Here is a 17,390-nt window from a genome sequence, read left to right as displayed (position 1 = left end):
CGAACTCTGACCCCCAGTTGTTCAAGGGTTGCCCAGGGGGGCTAACTCTTAGCATGTCCAAGTTGCACCTGGTGAGGCACCCCGAACTCTGGCCTTGAGGAGAAAATCCTCGGGCAGAGAAGAAGAGAGGCCCAGGAGATTGGAAGAGAAAGATTTCAGAGTGCTAAAAGGTGGACTCAGGTGGGCTGAAAGCATATAGGGAAGCATCAGTAGCAGTTGCTATATTCACTTTGGCTCTAATTTACAGGCTAGGGAGGTGATAAAATTCCTTAAATGCTACACCAAGAATTTGTCTTTTCATCCTGAAAGTTATAGAGAGACATTACAGGTTTTCATTACAGATAAGTCTTTCCAGCAGCCATGTGAAAAGTAATCTGAAAAGGCTAACACTGAAAGCACTGAGACTGGATAGGAAGCTGTTATTAGCATGTGTTAGAGCTAACAAAGACCTCATATAGAGTAATGAGAATAGGTCTGCCTTCACCTCAAATAAACATAAAGGATCCAGGAACAAGATTATTATCTTTATAGTTAATGGTCAGGCTGAAAAGCCAGTACACATTTTCAGGATTACTGGAAGTATACAGTTGGAAGAAATTGAGAGAGAAAATATATCAGGTTTCTTATTGTTCACTGTACCCTTCAATTTTCAGCAGTAGGGAGAATATGGTTAAATTACCCCAGCAGTGGTTTTTAAACTATAATATTCATACACATCACCTGGAGATCATATTAATATGCCACTTTTCACTCAGTAGATCTGGGGAGGGGTCCACATTCCTAAGAAGACTCCAGATGATGCTAGTCTTTTGTTCTTTTTCACAGTTTGAGTATCAAGATCACAGACTGTTTTATGATGGCCTCATCTGCTCTTATTCAGACCTATGTGAGGACTTCTGTCCTTATCCATGCTCTATGTACTTATACCACAAAATTATCTGTTAGTTATGGTATTCACAGCTGAAGCAAGGTGACTTCCTGCCAGTGTGATTGACATCAGGGGCCTTGTATTTATCAAAATTCCAGAAGCCAGAATTGCTCTGAGGCATTGCAACATTCACAGAACAAGATATCACAGGCTGAATTGACAATAACAGAACTATTTAAAACATCTCCTGCAAGATCACAAAATAAAGCTTTTCTCTGGCCATCTCATTGCTTAAATAAATTTACAGAGTATTTTCATGTCAAAATACATATATACAAACATATCATATATACAAACTCACTGAATGTTAGGTCTAAAACTGGAGAGAGCATATCATCCAATTTCATCAGTGTAGTACACAGAACACAGAAAATGCTTTTAAAAAAAAGACTCTCATCTTCCAGGTTAACTTTCTTTTACAAGGAAGGAAATTATGTTAGCTCTCCTGAGCAGTTATTTTTCAATAGTATATTCTTTATTTTGTTCTTTAGGTTAAATGCCTGTTGGTTTCACTAATGACTGTCAGAATCAAAAAGATGAATCAGATCGAATTGGTTTTGCCAAAACACTATTGGGATTCCTAGTTTTAGATTTTTTATTTCATTTGATGTATTTAAATCCTTTCCATCATTAAATTCCCCAAGATATATTTAAATAGGAACATCTATATCAACTCTAGAAACTAGGGTTTCAAGGAATTACAGCAAAATACATTTCAGGTGAGGCAAATTTGGGAAATGGTTGAATGATTCACCACAAGAAAAGGAAAATCAACTGGCAGAATTAATATGAATGACCTCAGAGAACCCAGTCCCTTGGCTTGGAGTAGCTGTGGCAGAATATACTCAAGTTCATCCCGGGGGTCAGTTGATGAAAAGGCAAACCTTAATCCAAAAGAGCTTTACTTTAAGAAGCATATAAAAAAATAGTCAATTCACAGTGAATGAGAGAAATATGGGGAACTTAACTCATAGCTCATATTTGGTGTCCACAGATTCCCATGTCCACCTTATTTCTGACTTTTAGGAAATAGGGACTCTAGTTTTAAGATGGCAGGCTGAGTACAAGCATCAAATCTTCCTACCACCAAATATGCACATATACACACACACTCCACACACACACACACATGCCACACGCACATGCCACACGCACACACACGATATGCTTAAAAAACAAAGAAACAAAAAGAACTGTTATTGTGTCATAAACTGCAAGTAATCTTTCCAAAAGAACAGAAATAGCAGAGGAAAGCAGCACCTAAGAAACTCACAGGAGAGTTTTGCCACAGAAGGTAGGAATAAGAGCCTCAGGACTATTCATGTCAGAGGAGGCAGGAGCTAAGAATAGGAAGAGATGCAGAGTCAACCAACAGAGTAGTTACTGTAGTTGGAGTTATCCTGTAGTTCTCGCCATTTCCAGATAATAATGAAGTGGGAATTACAGTACAAATCTACATAGCAAAACCTATGAGATGCAATTATAGAAAGGGAAATGTACTATGTTAAATGCTTTCATTAAAAACAAGGAAAGTTGAAAGTAAATAAATGATGTTTTTAACTGAAAGGCCTAGGAAAAAAACAGCCAAGAGAGAAATTGGTATTAACTATGAAAACAGATTTAAAAATGAAAGCGTAGCCAAGAATATTTTGAAAAAGAAAAAAGAGAATGTAATTACCCTACTAGATATAAAAATATACTATAAATCTTAAGTATTTAAAACACTGTATTGTTAGCACATCAGAAGACAAATAGATTATGGAAACAGAATAGCCATAGAACACATACAGGCATAAAAGAAAAAATTAACACTTTAGACTATACAAGTAGAACTCCAACAGGTTTAAAAGTACCATAAAGATGACTAATAAGTGACTAAGAGAAGAAACTTCAATAAATGCAACAAGGGATTAATATTTCTTACGTATATTAGAAATTCTTACAAATACAAACAACCCAATAGAAAAAGCAAGAAAAGGATATAGACAGGCAATAACAAAAGAAGAAAATAAGAATGTCTTTTAAACATATGAAAAGTGCTTGATCAAAGAAGAAATCTGCAAATGAAAAATAAAATAATGAGGTATAATTCTTCCTTATCAGCTTAGCCAAAGTTTGAAGGTTTGACAATTTCAAGTTTTGACAACCAGAGAGGGAGAACTTTTAAACCACTGTGGAGGTAATATTGCTGTGTCTATTAAGTTTAAGTATAGTTTCTTTAGACTATGCAATTGCAATTGTTGATGAGCAACCTAGAGAAACAGTGCTGCAAGTACAAAGAGTCATGTTAAAAATATGTTCACAATAGCACTGTTTTGAAAGCAAAAGTTTAGAGAAAACCTAGTCAAATACTAGAGAAAGAGTTAACTGTGACATTTTAAAAAAGATAAGAACTATACTACAGATATTAACAGGGAAATGTCTCTAAGACTCCATACTGTTGAGTCAGATGAAGAAGAGAAAAATTAGTACAATGAGTTTCTCTCTCTCTCTATATATAAATATATAATATAAATATATACTTACATATGTTTCCTATATGTAACATATGTATATATGTATATAATAATATACATATACATAATATAATATATACTTACATATGTTACCTATATTACATATATGAGTGCGTATATATGTATATACATATATTTATGTATAGTGTACACATATTTTATATAAATATTTTAAGCTTAATTGATATATAACCATATTTTATTTATGATTATAATTATATATTAAATAAGTTTAATCTAATAAATTATATATTATTTTATATTATTATTCATATATAATATTTTATATATAATTATACATAAACATATATGAATTTTAAGAAGAAACTTAACTGATAATAGTACATAGGATCTCTTAAATGATAACAATTCTTCTGGCTATAATTTAGAGTATCTGAGAAGACAGTGCCAGAAGTCAGGAAAGAAATGTTAGTTTATCTTTCTTTATATTTTTTAGAAAATGTTTTTAAATGTATAATTACCTTGATAATTCTTAGTATCACAATGCTAAAGGGATTGCCTGTCTTAAAAGGTATAGCATATTTCTTTAGTACTTGCACTATTTATTTTGTGTGTGATTAATTACATAAGTCATAAATAGAGACCATTTGATTAGAAAAATCTTAGAGAACTTTACTGGCTAAAGGAGTCAGCTCCTCTCCTATGGTATGTTACCTGCCCCGCACTCCCAACATACACTCTGTTGCCCTGGACCACTCTCGACTCCAAGCAAATATTTTGTAAATGCAAAGTCCTTTCACACTACATTCACTAATTCTTTAATGTAATTCCTTGACTTTCTCACAAACAACTATATGGCAAAAGTAGAAGGTTAAAAGAACTTCATCAGCACCAGGAAGAGGCAATTTGCTACTAAGACTTTTCACTTTGGCTTAAGAGATCTGATCTTCTCCATTACTATTAAAAATAGGCTATGACCAAACTCATTGGTGACCCATGCCAAATTTCAAAAATCTTAAATATAGTACAATTTGGAAGAAATACATACCTATCACCATTCCATCCTTAAACTTTCTTTGCAGAGATGCTATAATTAAACACAAGGTTTGAAGGTATGCTTGACTAACACAGTTGTGCTAATTTGCTGGTAAGTCAAAAACATCATGACTTCTCATTTTCCCTAGCAATGAAACAGGAGAATAAGGATTACCTTAGACTTCTTATTAATTAACATTAGAGTTCTGTAAAATTATTAATATTGTTACTCAAAGATACATTGGTGACTATATACAGTGAGTTGAGGAAGGTCTAAGTATTAAGCCAAAGGCTGAAACTAAGAAGTGAATAAATTTGATTATATAAAAATCAAATATTTCTATAAGAAAAAATTAAAAACCCATTTCTAAAAAAAAAATCACATAATATATCCAAATCTTGATTTCTGTATACCATTCTACAGTAAAAAGAACTGGTGCTCTTTGGAGGAATAGCTGATTCTAGTGCTGAAGCCAGGAGTAGTACAAGGTGAGCCTAGAGCATCTTGTTGTGCCAGGTGACAGGGAAGTTCTCAAAAAGGGGCGGGGCAGGGGGGAGTGGAGGTATGTTGAAAGATCAAAGGAGTCAACTTTAATAGTTATCAATGGCTAAATCTGGAGTAATTTGAACACTTCGATAAATAACCGTATCATTGGATTAAAATTGAAAGGATACAATAAATATTCATGAGTCTACGGCAAAAATAAATGATTGAATAAATAAATAGAAAGTAAAGGGATAAGTCTTCCTTTCAGAAGAATTACAATTAATAACTGTAGAAGAAATGAAGGAATTAGAAAATCACCCTTAGACTGCCACCACACAGTAATAATTTCTTCAAGCAAGATCCACCAATGAATACTAAAAATTAGTAGGCAAAACTTTAGGATAATTTGCATTGTTTCAAAATGTCTTTCCCAAAATACATTAATTAGTGTGGTCATTTTAACATATCACCACAAATTCCTTTATATCTTTCCTTCCGGATGGTGAAGATTAATTCCTTTCCCCTTGAGTGTGAGCTACACTTAGTGATTCCCTTCTAACAAACAGAATACTGAAAAGGAAAAATTATAACTTTGCAATGGAAAATCCTATCAAACTTGAAATAATCAAGGTCAACACCACCAGTGATAAGTCGTGTTGACATCATGTGTTCCCCAGCATGTTGTAAAGAGAATGGGTCTTGAAAGTTAGAAATCTGGGTCTTAAGCTACCTCTAAAATGAAGTAATGAGAAGAGTTAAGAGATAACTGCCGTAGTCTATATGAAAAATGATTGACCCTGAACAAGAAATTTAGTCTATGTGAATCTGTAAAATGTAAATAATGCTCTTTTATTCTTACCAGAACTTTTATATGAATAAACCATAGCATTAGGTATTAGAGAGACCAAATAGTTAGATAAATATTTAGTATGCACTTCCTAGTTATAAATAAAAACAAAACCAAACCAAACACTTAACTAAGATAACCTATCTGAAGGTCATATGTGTGTGAGTAAGTGTGTGTGTGTGTGTGTGTGTGTGTGTGCGCGTGTGTGCACTCATGCATTGAGATTGGTGGAGTAGGAAGTCAGAGGGAGATGCAGAAATTAAATAAGACTAGTACTCCAGGACATCCCCAACTCCATATATACATATGTGCGACATAAGAAATGATGAAATAGAATACTATAGTGTCACATGGCCCCTCTGGTTATGTAGCTTCAAGATCTCATACAGGTAAAATTCCTTCATTTATTAGATTGAGGTAGGTATATAACAGTATGCTTATAGGTTAAAAAATAGATGTATTTCCTATTTATCTGTTTAAATATTGACCTTTATTCTGTGTGGCCATCCATTGCCTTTTGTAATCTTGGATCCAGTCAAATTCTGATAAACTACCTCAGGCAGGTCAAAGCCTTCCTTGAGAAAAATGTATTTCTATTGCCATAAACTGTCCTTCTGTTTGGATCACTTCGCTAATATTACTTCCTCTCCTTGATCTAAACTTATCCTCCCTCTTTCTAGAAATACATCTTTATGATTTTATATTTTATTATTACTCTAATTGGTTTTTCCAACTCGGCAAAATCTCTTCTACTATAAAGAAGCTTTTCCTTGAGGCTCAGTTTTAATATATGAGCCCCAAGAGAACATTTACTATTAGCCACATGCTAAATGAAGAAATCCTAAAATATACCATAAAATGTGCCTAGGCAAACATGCTGATATTCAGACAAAGAAAGCTGAAGTGTAAAGGAAAGCATATATTGCCAAATTTTAAAAAATCAAAATAATCACTAATCATCCTACCAAAGAAAACCTTTGAATTCTTCTGTTGCTGATTCTCTACTAAACAGTCTTTGCTGTCTTCTTCCATTAAAGGTACATTTACAACAAAACAACGTAAAAACAAAATACTTTAGATATTCATCATTTTAGGTAGGACAATTTACCTAGGTGTTTATAATATAGCCAGTAATATTTCAGTCAGGAAAGAAACCGTTAATAGGATAGGACCTTTTTATTCTACCTGAAGGGTATTTCTGCCTCTGAATATGTTTTGGAAAAGCACTAGAAACAAATTATCACAATGCTACATATTGAGAATCAGTCAACAGGTGTGTATGAGCTCCATCTTTGATGAAAATAACTAGAAACTAATTTCCTCATTTTATTGACAATTTACCAGTAGAGTTTTAAAATTTCAGCAGTTTTTGTTTCCAAGGAAATGAAGAAGAATTGCAGAGAATGATTTCGGGAAACAGAGACAGTAAGCTTTCCCATACTGTTTTGATTACACAGTCATAGAAGTATAATTTATGAAAATATTGATTTGTCAGGCATTTCTGCTGTAATCCCTTCTGCTTTCTTTCTCCAGTAAGACAGCTGGGCCCTTCTTGGAGAAGTTTGTGTGCAGTAGCTCATTGAAGAGATTACGCTTGGTTTGTGCCATCAGGGGTAGGTGGGAAGAGCAGAAACTAGAAAGAAGAAGGAAAGGAAGAGAAAATATGAGAGAACTGAGGAAGATTCCCAAGTCTGAGAAAGAACAGAATTAGATAGAGAGAAATATAAGTATTTTCTTAACCCATCAGCGACAGCACTGAGGAAGTATCAGGACCAAAGAAGAAGATGGTTATGTGCAGAATCCAGGTAAGCTAGGCTCTAGTCTCAGGGCTCTGGATTTCCGCAAAGATACCCAAGCCAGTATAGAAACAGAGCTGCCGGATTGTGTAGAACCACAAGGGCTTAGAGATATTATCAGTAGGATGCACTGTATGTGAAAGAGCTCACATACAATGAGCTTGCTTGTTAGTAATCATACCACCCTCATGAACTCTTATGCAATCTGAAGGCATGAAACTATCTGAGCCTCCACCCCTGACTAATAAAGGACTATGGCATCACTGAAGTACTTCAGTTTGGCAAATAAGACTCATGTTGTCTTCCCATGTTTTTATGATCACAAATGAAGTTTCCAAGTTTTTCCTGTTTCTTATTCCTCATTGATTGGTGTATAAACACCTCAGAGAGTCCCACTCTTTCTGTACATAGACTATTGAATTTATTTTCCTTCAAATTAATGAAAGCTGACAATTATAGGCCAGTTTATGTGTTTGCAATGGTGCTTTCCAATCCATTTTAATGTTAGTGTTGTGTTTACAAAGGATTCCTTCCTTGTACTGGCACTTCCTGATTTAAGAAACAAAATCATTGTTTTTTGGTAACATTAACAATGGTGCTACTTTCAAGAAGAAATCTCTCAGTAGAGTATCTAGTAGATACACAAGAGACAAAGAGAAGGGAATCAAAGCATACCACTATGGAAAATCATCACAAAGAAAAACATCAAAAGAGGAAGAAAGAAACAAGGAAACTACAAAAGAGCCAGAAAACAATAAGATGGCATTAGTAAGTCCTTACCTAATTAATTTAAATGCAAATGGATTAAATTATGTAATCAAAAGGCATAGAGTGGCTGAATGGATAAAAAAACAAGACCCAACTATTTGCTGCCTACCAGCGATTCACTTCAGCTTTAAGGACACACATAGGCTCAAAGTGAACAGATGGAAGAAGATATTTCAACCACACGGAAACCAAAAGAGAGTAGGGGTGCTATACTTATATCAGACAAAATAAACTTTAAATCAAAAACTGAAACAAGAAACAAAGAAAGTCATTATATAATGATAAAGGGGCCAATTCATCAAGATGACATAAAAATTGTAAATGTATATGCACCCAGCATCACGGCACCTAAATACATTAAGCAAATACCAACAGATGTAAAGGGAGAAATAGACAACAATCATAAAAACATATGCTTGGGAGATATCAGAGTATAGGTCATATCTAAATCCATTAAGATAAATGCAATCACTAAAGAGTGCCTATAAATAGGCAAAGAAAGGATCTGAGGTCTGAGCTCCAAAAGCTCCAACATATAGAGAGGTAAGAGACATGAGGAGAAATGAGCAAATGAAACTACCAGAGTAGACAGAGTTAGGAGAAAAATCTAGGGGAGTGTGGTGTTCTATAGGTCACGTACAAGAGAGTGTTTCAAGGAGAAGGATGTACTCAGCCATGTGAAGTGCTGCAGCTAAGTCAAGTGGGACGAAGACTGAAAGTTGACAATTGAATAAACCTGGAGGTCACACAGATGACTGAAAAGTATGGTTTCAGTGATGTGGTATTGGCAAAAGCATGATTAGAATGTGTTGAGGAGAGAAGAGGACAGGAGAGATTGGAGTCTTTGCTTAAAGTATTGAGAAGTAAAGCCCAAATTTAGGATTTTTTCCATTTACTAAAAAACATGCACACAGGAAAGGGTCAAGGGAACATTCATCATTCAGAAGCTTGTATTCAAACATAAACGTGTATATATGTAGTTTATATATGTAAATATAATATGTTATATATGAAATATATTTAAATGTTTTATATATTATATATCTATGTAATAAATTCTGTTTTATATAATATATTGTATGTTTTATATATTTATATATATTTATATAAATTTATATATATTTATATATATTTATATAAATTTATATATTATATTTATATAAATTAATTAATTTGGGAAAATTATTTTCTTAAAATAGAAAATCCATTTAGAGTTGTGCTGTAAAGAGTGGGCAGAGAAATGGGATGCTAACTTGAAGATTACTGAGGGCATGGAGAGTTTCTTGGTAATCTGGAAGAAATTGGATCATATTAACCTGACCATAATTTCTTCTATATTAAAAAATATTGTGAGTAGAGGGTGAAAATCGTTGCTTCAAGGGAGAATTGCAAGCTATTTACAAAATCCCTCCTTAAAATATATGCTTTGAGTAAATGCCTAAAGACTCCTGGATAAGAACAGATCTATTGCTATGTGCTTCAGTACTTCCTGCATTTCCCTTACTGGAGTCTTTATCACACTTAGTGGTTAAGGTTTGTATCAATGACCTTCACACTAGATTTTAAATTCTGTAAAAAGCAGACACAAAATTGATCTTGCTTACCAAAGTAGTCTTAGCAACGGTGCATAGTAGGTGCCTAAAAAATACTTTTGAATGAATAAATAAGTGAATGACAATTGCAGAAATATAGTGAGTCTGCATTATACAAGACTGGAAATAAATATTTTGATAGCTAAAGTATTTAATATCTCAAAGTTCCAAAATCTATGTAGAATTAAAAATTATTGCACAAAATAATAGAAAAAAATCATACAATGAATTCACTGTTGATCAATAGTACAAAGTATAAGCAATAAAATTTAAATTTTATTTAAATTTAAATTTAATTCACCTTAGAAAAGTGAAATTTATAGATAGAAGAATTTATATTTTTATAAAAGAAATAAGTGTGCTTTTGCAACTTATTTCTTCATATAATCAAAAAGGTAATTAATCATTTGCCCACTGGCCTATATTCAGTATTGAGAATTTTTCCCTCTACTATATAAATATATAATGAAAAGACAGCATAGAGAAAGAATAAGGACACAGGTTCCAGAGTCACAACACCTGGGGCTAAATTCCAGCATTACTATTTACTACCTATGTAAATGGCAAGTTGCTCTCTTCTATAATCATCTTTCTTCAACTGTAAAGTGGAATAACAGTAGTACCTGCCTCATAATGGGAGCAGTAAGTGTCTTAACAACTGTAACTCACAGAGAAAGACTAGCACATAGGAAAGCCACAGTAAACACTAGCTGTTATTATTTCAAACGATTTCTTCCCTACCTACTTTATCTGCTTTACTTAGGCTGCAAAATAGATGAAACAAATACTAGGCACTATAGCCCCCGTTAGGGAAGACTCCTAGCTGTTTCCCAAGATCTGCCCTGCCCTTCCTCCACAGTAATGGAATTATTTGCTCACATGGCTACTAGATACTCTCAATTTCCAGTTTCCAGTTGCCATTCAATTAAATTCTCTTCATTCCATAGGAGTGAAAGTGATAGAAGGTATTTCCAGGAAGATACCTTAAAAGAGCAGGGTTCCTGTTCCATTGTCACTTCTTTCCACTACCTGGAATGGCAACAACCAGAGCAACCGTGCAAGTTCTGAATTAACTTATACACTGCTGTAACGGATTACCACAATTTAGAGGCTTAAAACAGCACAGATTTATCATCTTACAATTCTTCAGACCAGAAGACTAAAATCAGACTCATTTAACTAAACCAAGGTGTCCACAGGGCTGGTTCCTTCTAGATGCCCTTGGGGAGTATCCGTTTCCTTGCCTTTCCCAGGTTCCAGAGGCAACCAGCTTTCCCTGGTTCATGGTCCCTTGCTCTGTCTTTGAAGTCAGCAGCATATCATCTTCACACGTCTCTTTCAGTCTTTGACCTCTGCTTCCATTTTTCACTTCTTTCAGATTCTGCTTCTGTCGTCACATTGCCTTTTCTGACTTGGACCTTCCCATCTCCCTTTTATAAAGACCCTGGAAATTATACTAGGTTCACCTGGATAAATCAGAATAATCCCCTTTCAGTCACAACTGTGAAGTTCTTTTTGCCATTAAGGCAACATATTCACAGGTTTCAGGGATTAGAATGTGGACACTTTGGGGGTGGACATTATTTGGCCTAACATGGCAACTACCTGCCTAAGTCCCTGAATGTCCTGATGGAGCAGAGCCACTCACCAATCTAAAAACACTCATCAGGCACTGTTTCTAAAAGACAAATTTCTTTGTTAGTCACTTTGTCCTGATTGACCACCATCAGTCTAACCTACCCTAATACAACCATTTTGCAGTTCTGTATACATGTCATAGAATATTTAGAACTCTGTTAATGTGATTAACCACAGCAATTCATAATATGTTATTTCTTATGTATAAGCCATTATTCTGTAATGCAGCATGTACTCTGTGGTAGTTTGTAACTTTTTCTCACTGTTCATTTTCTAATTTTTTTTGTATAATGAGGACTTTTTTTTTTAAAGAAAGTAACCTTAGAAATTAAATGTAAAGTGAGGCTGTGATCCTGTGTGTGTCAAAATTGATGATATTGACCCTTGGATTCCAGATGGATCATTATAAAAAAAATCTTGCCACTTACTCTCTAATTTCATACTGTGCACTCCATCTGTTAGCCGACTTGCTCTGGTTAGGGGCTGCTTATCTGGCTTATTCTCTACTGCTCCACAGAGACAAAACTCAACTGACATACACATATTATGTGTAAGTATATGTATTTAAATGTATATTAGAAGAATTCAAGGACAGAATATAAACAAGGACAATAAGACATTAAAATCTAGCTTACCAAGTCTGTGGAACATTAGAAAAAATAACTAGACTAACCAACAAGTCCTAAGCTTTGGAGACAGGCACTGAATGCTTGTTTGTTCATTTTACATTTTGGTTAGAATTCAGACCCAAAGGATTTATGAACTTTAGCTTGAAATCTACTGATTTATAATAAAAGCTCTTAACAAGCATATAGTCAAAAGAGATGGCATCTGGAGTTACTAAGCCTGTTCCTAAAAGGCAGTCAGATTTGTGCTTAAAACTATCTAATTTGGTGTGTCAGCTCAGTGCTCCATTCAAAATTATGAGGTATGTGACGAAATCATTTTCAAGAACTTAAATTTCAAAAAATATATATACTTTCATTTTTACTGATAAGGAAAATTATTAAGATGATAAAACAAAGGAAGTAAACTTTCATGTTAGACAGTGGCCTTTTGAATTGCTACATGCTGCCCATTTGCTGGCACATAGGAAGTTCTACATTAATATATGCTGAACTAGTGATCTTACCTAGAAACTATTTAGTCAAATCCATGATGTTGACTATGACCATGAATAAATCATAGTGTAGCAGATTAAGGGGTGACGTATTTATTCATGCTCTTTACTACTTATGGGTTGGCCAAAATGTTCGTTCTGGTTTTTCCATAACATCTTATTTTAGCAATGTCTACAGGGTTCTGGACCCATTTTATGTTCTGCTGTTTCATGTCAGATATGTGGTTGAAATACAGATGGCAAGAATTAGAACAGCTAGAATCTGAACACAATTCAAAAGCAGAATTGAACACAAGTCAAAAGTTGTGTATTCTTATGTTACCATTCCAGAATATGTTTTTTTTAAGGACTACCCAAAGACAGTACCCATAGGACTGTAGTTTTTCTCCCTCCCCCTAAAACATTCCTCCTCCAGTGTCAGTCTTCAGCTTACACATGCTTGGTGAGTCATTTAAAGTAAAAAATCTATTTTATTGAAGAAAGGAAATCTTTAGGTATAAAGTATGTTCAGAAAGGAAATCTTTTCATATAAAATATAACCAGACCAAGAGAGTGACAGGTATAGTGGGGATACAGGTAGTAGCTAGGCTTTGTCCTCTACTGGAATCTAGCAGTGACATTTACAACAGGCACAGGTTAATGATGAGAGTAGAAGACAATAAGGAAGATAAAATTTTGACTGGGAGCTAATATGTTGGCTCCGGTCCAAGGATCCCCATTTGAACTCCGCAAGGCTACAAGCAGAGATCTCTCTTCACCCTGGATACTTTGCTTTGCTGCCCAGGTAAAAATGTGTTGATTAACTACATGGCTTTGGTGCATAGAGGATATGTCAGGAGGTAATACTCTCACCAAAAATGTCAGTGACTTCTTAGAGAATACTAGCTGCATCAGTAGAAATCAGTGGACCACAGGTGACTTTGTTAGCTGTGGTCAGGAATTGCAACTAGCGTGGAGGAAGGTGGTGGGTTCTATGATAACGGAAATACTCTTCAGGAACCCAAAAGAGATATGCCTAAGGACACCCAGAAATAACAGAGTTTAAGAAGGACTTTCCATCAAAAATAGGCATTCAGGTAAGAACTGATGACACCCTGGTTAATATTAAATTAAGTTTAGAGATCAGGGATTCAACAGGAGGACAGTCTAGAAAATCTGCGGGAAAATGGTCTTTGCTAAGAACTTTTCAGATTGTAGCTTGAGAAAGAAAATAGACAATGGAAAACCAGCAAAACTTTGACATTAGCTAATGGTAATACTCTGTTAAAAAAAGATTGGAGAAATTAAAGCACTAAAATACTCAGAACTCAGCAGCATATCTGATTCAAATATTATCAGAAAACTTCAAATTGAAAAAATATAGAAAATTAGAGGCAAAACAATTAAAATTTTCTTAATCCTCATTTAAGTTTCTATCAAGGTAATGGATTTATACTTAGGAAATCCCACCTGTGATTCTAGCATATAATGCAGGAAACAAAGGATTTGAGCCATGAAATGTTTCATTTTCTTTGAATTATAGCAGGGACTGCTTTCTCTGCTAGAAATCCTATATATTGAGGACATTCTCTGTGCCATTCTATTGGAATAACTGGACTGTGACGAATCATTCTTCTCTGGATAGTCTAGGATTCAGGCATACCAGGCAGCAATGGTTTGTATGGTAATAAAAGAAATGAGCCTCCATGTACTGTTACAGTATGCAGTCAGAACTTCTGCCATGACAGTCATTTAGTCTAGTAAAGTGTGGAATCCAGGAGTCTTAATATTCACCATATTTCCTTAAGACTTCAAACAGATTTTAAAACATGTTATCACTGATTCAATCCCTCCTGGCCACATACTGCGTTATTGAGTGTAACTGTTAGCACCCGTTCCTTCAAATATATATGATATTCCTCATACCACTTTTTTGAAATAAAAAAGTTATTAAGATAAGATAAAGCTTGTTTTTAGAGTACTTTTAGGTCCACAGCAAAATTAAAAGGAAGGTACAGAGAGTTCCCATATATCCCTTGTCCCCACACATGCACAGCTTCCTCCACTATCAACATTTCACTCCAGAATGGTACATTTGTTACAATCAATGAACCTCCACTGACACATCATTATCACCCAAAGTCTGCAATTTACATTAGGATTCACTCTTGGTGTTGTACACTCTATGAGTTTTGACAAATGCATCATGACATGTATTCACCATCGTAGTATCATACAGAGCAATTTCCCTGCCCTAAAAATCCTGTGTACTTTGCACATTCATCCCTCCCTCCCTACTAACCTTTGGCAACCACCAATCTTTTTGCTGTCTCCATATTTTTGCCTTTTTCAGAATCATATAGTATGTAACCTCTCCAGATTGGCCTCTTTCACTTAGTGATATCCATTTAAGGTCCCTCCATGTTTTTTCATGGCTTGATAGCTTATTTCTTTGTAATGTTTCATTGCCTGGAAGTATCACAGTTTATTTATCCATTCGTCTACTGAAGAACATCTTGGTTGCTTCCAACTTTTGGCAATTATGAAAAAAATCTGCTATAAACATACATATGCAGGTTTTTGTGTGACCATAAGTTTTCAATTCCTTAAATCTAGCACAACTGCTAGATCATGCGATAAGGCTATGTTTAGCTTTGTAAGGAACTGCCAAACTGTCTTCCAAAATGGCTGTATGTATCACTTTGCATTCCCACCAGCAATGAATGAGGGTTCCTGTTGCTCCACACCCTCCTCAGTATTTGGTATTGTCAGTATCTTAAATTTTAGCAATCCTAATAGACATTTATTGGCATCGTGTTGTTTTAGTTTGCAATTCCCTATTGACAAATAACGTTGAGCACCTTTTTTATATGCTTATTTTCATCTGTTTATCTTCTTTGTGGAGGCATCTATTCAGATCTCTTGTCCACCTTTTTATACTGGGTTGCTCATTTCCTTATTGTTGAGTTTTAAGGGTTCTTTGTATATTTTGGATAACAGTTCAGTATCCAATAATGTGTTTTACAAATATTTTCTCCCAGTCTGTACTTGTTTTCTCATTCTCTTGACTCATCCCACTTTTTGATAATCAAGTTTGTTTTGGAAATAGAGACAACAAAACAAAAAAATAAAAACAAAACACATCTCCTAATGTATCACTTTTCTCATCTTACAGAGAAAATGACTTCCCATATTTTCTCAAATATCCCATGCCTGACATCAAATCCCCCAGCTTCTGTAAGGCCACTTATAAAACTGCAATTTTTTTGCATTTTAGGTTATCTTTCATTATGCTACTCAGGAAATTTTAGTTTCTTCAAAACCATCTTGTCACCAAGAAATATGATACAACTATTATGTGTTTGCTGTTGAACTTAAGTGAGGCCATGCAGATGGGCAGAAAGAACACAGACTGTGAAGTTAGGAGATTGGGGCTCATTCTCAACTTTGCACTCACTAGTAGCAGCATTCTTGGACAAATCACTCAGTATCTCCATACCCCTATTTCCTTATTCGAGTAGGAATTCAAATAACTGCTGTGCCACTTCAAATTGCACTGCACAAATATGTGCCTATCCTAGAAGCTGTAACGTGCCATCAAATTTTAAGTACGATTATTACAAATACATAATAATGTATCCTTAAAACATTCTCTGGTCGGCTGTTTTTGCATTATAACCCCTCTCCCCAATATGTAGGATTTCTTCTGTCATGTTTGTTGGCCTGTGACTGGCAAGCAATTACAGTGAGTAATTCCATTTTAGGAGAAGATAATAAAATGTGATATCATAACTACCCACAGAGCCCCAAAAGTATTTATGTTTCCTCTAATAACCTGGTGTGATGCTGTTAATCTTGACACAGGCTGCCTGGCAGGTGCCGGGGAGCTGAATCTTCACATTCTCTCACTGTTTGCTAACTCTTCCATAGGGAAGAATCTAAGCTATTAAAATGCAATCGCCTTGCTCTATTTTTAATTACATTTAGTTTATTAGAGGAACAATCAGATGCATAACAAATACTGGGAACAGACTTTCCCCCATTACCTCAATAAAGGCCTAGAACACTTCATCATTTACAAAATGGGTAAGGGGAGCCATTCCTTCACTTCTCTTCACCAAGAGAAGTTAAAACACAATTTAAAGAAGAGAAATGTATCACTTCCAAAGGGACCCAATTCTTCCTTGATGATTTCCCCTTTGATCCAGTTAACCTTTTTGTTCTAAAGCTCATCAACATAACCTTTATGTAAATAAGTAGATACTTGCCAGGTAAGTATCAGGATGGAAACTACAAAATTTTTTCTTCCATATCAAGTACAGTCTCTCCATAAAACAAACCACAGATGCATAGTATATAATATTTCCTTTAGAAGAACTCTGCAGGTTGTAAGTTACCGATAAGTATAATTCTCAGTTCTGAAGAAAATAGGCTGTGTTCCTTGGTTGACCAAATCAATCCAGTTCCTTTCAATACACAGCATTATAAAAGCTGTAATTTCATGCATTATTATGTGCAAATAGAATTTAAGAATGCTTTTCCTTTTATGTATAAAGAAAGGTATATACCATAGAAGAATATATTTTCCACATTTATCATAAAGTTGTTTTCCAATCCCATTTGTGAACTGAATCTATATTTTGGGCAAATGGCCATTATCATTAATCACCTAGAAAAGCCAGAACATGGCAGGGCATGAAATGTAGATTGCCTTTTTTTTCTC

Source organism: Balaenoptera physalus (assembly GCF_965194825.1).
Source record: "Balaenoptera physalus genome assembly, chromosome: 6".
Taxonomy (NCBI): Eukaryota; Metazoa; Chordata; class Mammalia; order Artiodactyla; family Balaenopteridae; genus Balaenoptera; species Balaenoptera physalus.
The sequence above is the reverse complement of the archived record's forward strand: the minus strand, read 5'-3'. Positions refer to the sequence as shown.